Source organism: Octodon degus, unplaced genomic scaffold (genome assembly GCF_000260255.1).
Source record: "Octodon degus isolate 3935 unplaced genomic scaffold, OctDeg1.0 scaffold00072, whole genome shotgun sequence".
Taxonomy (NCBI): Eukaryota; Metazoa; Chordata; class Mammalia; order Rodentia; family Octodontidae; genus Octodon; species Octodon degus.
In genome coordinates, this window is record NW_004524648.1 from 3,673,890 (window position 1) to 3,680,993 (window position 7,104).

Here is a 7,104-nt window from a genome sequence, read left to right on the forward strand (position 1 = left end):
CTCCCCTTCCCCTTCCTCTTCCCTTCTCTTTTCTCTTCTTTTCTTTATCTCTTTATCTCTCTCTCTTTCTCTCTCCCTCCCTCCCTCCCTCCCTCTCTCAGGCACCCACCCTTTGTCTTGTATCATTGTTGAAGTATCTACAACATACACCATAGGGAACAAGAATGGGAGTTAATTAGTTAAAACCCACAGTCCCTGACTGCAAGAAAGGGGAATTTTATAGAGTTAAAAATCAAACCAAACAACTCCCTGCATCTCAAAGAAAGAAAGAAAGAAAGAAAGAAAGAAAGAAAGAAAGAAAGAAAGAAAAAAGAGAAAAAAGGGGCCTATTCTTCCTGAGAATTCTGCCCTGGCACCCTTGTCAATCACTACAGTTGCTAACTTCCAATCAATTCAACTGGTTCCAGCTAGCCATTGCCTGCATTTGGCCACACAGCCCTCCTCCAAGATGTACCTATCCAAGCCAGATGGTGCCATCTAATACCCACCTAAGATCACTTTCAACAATCCCCTCCAAGTTGCACATTTTGACCAAGAAAAAAGTGTACTGTCAGCCCCGGCTAATGAATCAGCACCCTGAATCAAGCCTGAATAGGTAGGACAGATCAAGATTCATCAGACTGGACCCCAAGAGTTTATGGTCATTGCAAAAGTCAGGAACAAAGCTATGACTTTCTTGGTCAACAATGGAGCAGAACTCTCTGCACTCAAAAGTTCCATCTGTCAAAAAGTTACCATCACTAGGGCAACTAGAACTGTTGCCTCTTGCCTCATCTGCCAGGCACAAACTTGTAGCCTGAGAGGATACCTCACAAAACATGAATTCCTGCATAAGCCAGTTCCCATACCACTTCTGGGAAGAGAACTCTGTTGGGAGCCATGGAAGCTGGAAATTAGTCAAATGTGTGAAAGCAGGACTAGGCCTCAGTGCCTAAAGCAGTCAAGATACCTCAGTCCTGAGATAAGCATCCTGACTGGTTAATGTCAGGTATTAGTCACTAGGCAACCTTGTATCATATGTTACTAACTTTGTGAGGGTATAAAAACACCCATACTGTTCTGGGGGTCATCTCGCCAGCTCTTCTTTTCTTGTCTATCTTTTCCTCATTCCTGCCACCACTTCTCCCCAGGTACAATGAATCACACTGAGGGACCAACGGATCCCTATACTCTTCTTCAAGAGACTTCCTTTTCAAGTTAGAAACAACCATCTCCTTTGCATCAAACCAATCAGCCTCCCTCTCATTTAACTCTGCAGTTTCTTTTTCTTTTTTTTTTTTTTTGGGGGGGGACAGAGTCTACAGGGTGTTCAGGGTCTCATTACTAGATTGGACTTGTAATGATCCATCTGTTTATAGCCTTCCAAGTGCTGGGATTTCAGGTACGTGCCACCACGCCCAGTCTCAATTGCCATTGCTGCACACCCTGGGGGCAGGGCCGGCACGGCAGGCCTGGGGACCAAACCCTAGCCCCTGCACCTGCTTGCAGGTGCTTTAATCCATTGAGCTATTTGGCTGGCCCTTAACTATACAGTTTCAACTTTGACTATTTCCCCAGAGGAAGATGATGCCTGCATTAGCCTGAGACAGATAACCACAATTCTGAAGTTCTGGAAACTCTTCTCCCAGAGCTTAGGTTAAAGACTTGCCTGTAGGCCTGGCCATCAACTATGCCACCTCACTGCAATCTCCATTGCTGTCAGATGTCACAGGAAACACAAATAGGCATCTAGTCATACATCAGCCTGATTGCTTGTTAATCACCTTGGGCAAGATCTTTGTACCATCAACAATGCAGCCACAAGGGCTTGAGAACTCTCTCACTATTTTCTTTTTTTTTTAAATGTATTTTAGGACAGGGTCTATAAGGTGTACAGGGTCTCACTATCTAGATTGGACTTGTAGTGATCCTCCTGTTTTTAGTCTACCAAGCGCTGGGATTACAGTCATGTGCCACCATGCCCAGTCTCAATCACCATCTCAGCACGCCCCAGGGGGCGAGGCCAGCACAGCAGGCTGGGGATCGAACCCTGACCACTGCACTCTGCCTAAGCAGGGGCTTTAGTCCATTGAGCTATCTGAAAGGCCGGCCCTCTCACTATTTTCAAGGAGGCTCTGACAACAGATTTGGCCACTCTGAGTCAGCCTGTTTCTCTGTCCCTTTCAGCTCCATCATGGTCCCCTGAGCAAACAATACAGGCTGCCATACTGATAAGCTATACCTCTCCTGCTTATAAAGCCAGCCCAACACCTCTGAACTTCCAATTGCCCTCCATATCCACTGCCTCAGCCTTCTGCTACCTATAACCTGCTGGTGCACCTCCTTAAAAAAAAAATGCCTCCTTCTGCCTTCAATTGGCAGCTGTCAGGTAGCCCAATTTTGCAGCTGACCTGGACTCAACCTCTGAGAGTTTTGAAAACTTGTTCCTACTTTAAAAAGCACTTCTAATTAATGACATTTCCAAGCTGTCTGCTGAAAAGGCACAAAAGCTCTGTTGAGATATCTAGAAGAAACTTATTACAAGAAAAACACTACAAATTTCTTGGAGCTGCTAGTTTCTATAAAACCTGGATCCCTGAGTTCACAAAAACAATGATGCTTACTCAGACTGTCAGCCCCTGGGGGCACCCAGTACAACTGTAGATCCAGTCACTCAGGGCTTCCTCCCCTCTTTGCCTCTGTGCTCTTACACCTACTGTCCTGACAAGTTCACCTTAGACCAAGACATAACTGTTCAGGTGCCACATGCTGTACTGGGATGAACTGTTCTAAAAATGGACCCCCTGACAGATGCTGAGTACACCTTGTTTATAGATAGAAGTAGCTTTGTTAGGAATGAAGTCTGCCAGGCTAGATATGCTGTGGTCACTGTGGATAAAACTTTTTGGACAAAACTCTCCCATAGGGATGAGCTGCACAGCAAACTGCTTCCTGCTGCTGTTTGGAAACCCACCACCAACAATACAAAATAATCCAGTCCAGAGGTATAAGTCCCCTCCAGGGATCAGACTGAAACAACAACCCCAGCCACCAGACCTGCCCCCACCATTTGTTCTACAAGCACAAGCCACAGACCTGTCACCAATACCCCTTCAGCCAGTTCAGGCTTCAGCATCTGTGTCACTGGCCCTGACCTCATGCATTTTAGTGGACTCTCCCTATTTAAAGATATATAGAGAGATTACACAAAAATAAAACATAACCCTCCAAAACCAGCTTGTAACCAATTAAAAGACCAACTAAATCTGTAGACATTCCTGCACACACATATGACCCAGATACATATTAACTACCTCTGTTAGTTTCAGAAATTCAGCCTTAGAGCCCCTGAAAAATTTATCTGGACCAGAAAGCTCATTCTCAAGAGATAATGTATTCAAAGCCCTGCTCTGTTCATTCTGAATGCTGACCAGCCAATGCATGGCTGAAGCCTGAGGACATTGTTCGCAACACTGCTCTATACCTATTTCCCTTGATTTTTTAAAAAATAATTCTATTGAGAAAGAAGTAGCAATGAGATAGTTTCAGAACAGGTTAGTAGTACAGTTGCAATAATTAATACATTGCATATTGTTGTCTTTGTAGTAGTTATCAAGATGCAGACATGATATATTGTCTAAACACTATTAGTTCAAAATTTTCTTCTCATTGAACTAAGAGAAAGTAGCTGTATATCTATGCTATTTTGTATATACATATATATATATTTTTTTTTCCATTACAAAATGGTCCTTCATTTATATCCCTTTTTTTGTTTACTTTTGTCAGAGATGGGTATTCCATTGCCATTCATATATTGTTGGTATATGAATTCAGCAGAATAATCCAATATAGCCTGTAGTCTATAGTAGTAGTGGGTTATCTGCATGACTGGCAGTGTCAGAAGTTGTTGACTTGAGTCTTCTACAGCTCAATATTAATATGGCTTTACTTCTTGTGCCTCGTTTTTATACTTTTCTGCTGGATGGTTAAGACCAAGATAAAGCAAGACCTACATAACAAAAAATGTAGCTTTCGTATCTGACAAGGTCAGTCACATCCCCTCAGGATTCTCTTGATTTTTGATACATCCACCAAAAACATCAAGTGGTAAGACAATCTTGTGGAGTTTGGCTAGGACCCATCCTAAGATCATTGACTGCTTTAAGTTGGGCCTTGTTTCAGAAGATCATATGTAACATGTCCAGCAAAGATTTTCCAGGGAAACTAAAAGAGGGAAATAATACAGAAAATTCTCCCCTCTGCCTGCCAATATACTTCAGTTTGTTAGTTGCCCAGGTATCAGTTCCTGTTCCAGTTCTGGTTGTAAAACCCAATTTCCAACTGAAAAGCCATTCTGCCTCTGTCCTACCTGTTGGTTATCTCATATAGTCCTGGAACACCAGAGAGCAGAGCCTGATACTCTGGGAATGATCCTGATCACTACCCATGAATGTATAACAAATACACCTCCAAATTCCAGGTGTCATTTTGGTGTTTCTGCTTGCCCTTGGAATACTATGTATTTCTCTATTGTGATCTTGCAACATTTTTTCAGGAATCTCCACTTTGTTCTTCTAAACAATTCCTATACTGGTGAACTGACTTTTTTCTTTAGCAAGTACTAATATCAATGGGTAATTTGTGGACCAATTGTTGAATGTGACATGGGTTACTTTTTAAATAGGTGCAAGAAATCTGTTCACCATATGATCATATGCTTTATTACTGCGAGAATAAAAACATTGGCCAAATTCAAGGATAAATTTCTAAACTCAAGGTGTAACGTGCCTTCACTTCTACCACAGCATATATTTTTATGCCACATTTGGAAGGCTTATTTGGCACATAATAAAACAACCATCAACAACCATGAAATGATGCATGTTGTTTATCAATTGTCATATATTGAGACTTTATAAATTAACAGTTCAAAACAAAACTTTCAAAAAATGAGCAAATAGCAGCCAAATTGTTGGATTTTTTCCTTTTTTCTTTCTTGGATGATCTTTTCATTGTCCTAACACGGGCAATTTTGAAAGAAACCAAATTTCTTGAGTGTCATTATTGTTCTAAAAATCGCAATGCCACATCTGTTACTTCTCCATAGATCCTTTAGAGTCTGACAATTAGAATCTAATTAGAGTCCTGCTATGAAGGCTTCTGGTTCACATAGTGAGATGTCATGATAAATATATTTTTGAGTATTACTATTAATGGATATAGAATGTTTTACTTTGACTTGCATTTCATTATTAGTGCATTTCAAAAACATCTTGTAGCATATTGTCTGTTATAAACACTGATTCATTGTCTGTTACAAACACTTTCCAACACTGAATCACAGAACTGGCACACTGTCCAATGGGTTTCACCCTGGCATGAACCTAAGAACATTTTCTAACCTAATTCTAGGGTTAGACTGTTCAGTTACTAAACTAATAAGAACAGATGCTACTTTTGATATTAGCCAAAAGTCAGAGAAGTGATGGACTGTTAAGTTATATGTAAACATTTTGTAACATTTTGACTGTCAAATATTTATTTACATTATTGTTTTCTTCCTCATCCAAATCAAGATCTTCATTCTGTACCTCTGTATCTGTCATATCTTGCTAACTTCTTTGGTTTACATGATCTAAGTCATCATTGGTAGCTGAATCACCTAATGAGTCACTTTCAACCTCCTCCCAAAGTTGAACTGGGAGGATTTTCATTTGACATATTGACTTGGTCTAATTTATAAGAAAAATCAAAAGAAAACAGATAATAAAAATTATAAATACATAAAATGTAATATGACACATAATATTTTTATGGGGAAAAAAGTATGTATTTAGAATTAGCCAGCTAGATTCAGTTTAGGTGATCTCAATTTTGTTGGCAGCATCCAATGCATCATAATAAGGAGCGAGTCGAACATATGCCTTCTTCTCTCCATCAGGGCTGACTAAGGTATTGACCTTGGCAACATCGATGTCACAGAGCTTCTTTACAGCTTGTTTGATTTGGTGCTTATTGGCTTTGACATCCACAATGAACAGGAGTGTGGTGTTGTCCTTGATCTTTTTCATGCTGACTCTGTGTCAGGGGGAACTTGATGATGGCATAGTGGTCGAGCATGTTTCTCCTGAGGGTACTTTTCAGAGGGTATTTGGGCTGCCTCTGGAGCCACAGTGTCTTGGAATGGTGGAAGATGGGCGATGTTTGTATCTTCTTTTTATGGCTGTGGACGCCTTTCAGCGTGGCCTTCTTGGTCTTAAAAGCTTTTGCTTTGGCTTCAGCTTTGGGAGGGGCAGGGGTTTCCTTTTTCACTTTCAGTGCCATCTTGGTAAAAACCCAATGTATAATATTGATGAAACTCACCCATCTACACTTTGTACATCTTGCTGTTCATTGTACTGCGTCAGTGAACACAAAGATTCCTTTCTGTATTAATCCAGTGCAGCTTTGGAGACACACTGCTGGCTACCACCATGCTAAAATATACATTTTAATCAGAAAAACATGGTCAGGGATATCCACAATGATGCCCCTTTAACAGTGAAATAAATGGATTTAGATATAATCTGTATCAAAATAATTGTCAAGTATAAATAACATCTTTTTCACTAAAAAATTAAACTCTAGATATTAAAGGGTGGCATTTTACTTTGATATGATAGTTTATAATTCAACTATTTTGGCATGTTGGCTGCTTAATTTTAAATTAGTTTCTAAAAAGACTGATGGTGTGGTCATTAGCCTAGTAAGAAATTTAGAAGCCTGGCATGCTGGTTGTTTCAGTTACTTTTTTCTCATTGCTGGGATGAATACCTGACACCCAGAATGAAAGGAGGAAAGACTTATTCAGCTCACAGTTACTGGAGGTTTCAGTCCGTACTTGGCTGGCTGCAAGGCCGAGTGGCACTGGGCAGAGAGCATTCAGTTCATGGCGGCAAAACAACAACAATGGCAACAGAGAGAGTCTGTCTCTGTCTCTTATATTGCTCTCAGGCTTTCTGTCTCAGGTTGGGTGTAGCATTCACACCCATAATCTCAGCAGTACTAAGACCTATAATCCCAGTGGATCATGAGTTAATCTCAAACTCTAGAAGTCCCCACCCCATGACTGCATGAGGCTTT

At 40.7% G+C, this 7,104-nt stretch overlaps 1 pseudogene; it reads right to left on the reverse strand.

Annotated features, from left to right (window-relative positions):
* Positions 1-5,342: 5,342 nt before the first annotated feature.
* Positions 5,343-5,469, reverse strand: LOC111817879 (annotated as a pseudogene).
* Between the last annotated feature and the right edge of the window lie 1,635 nt (positions 5,470-7,104).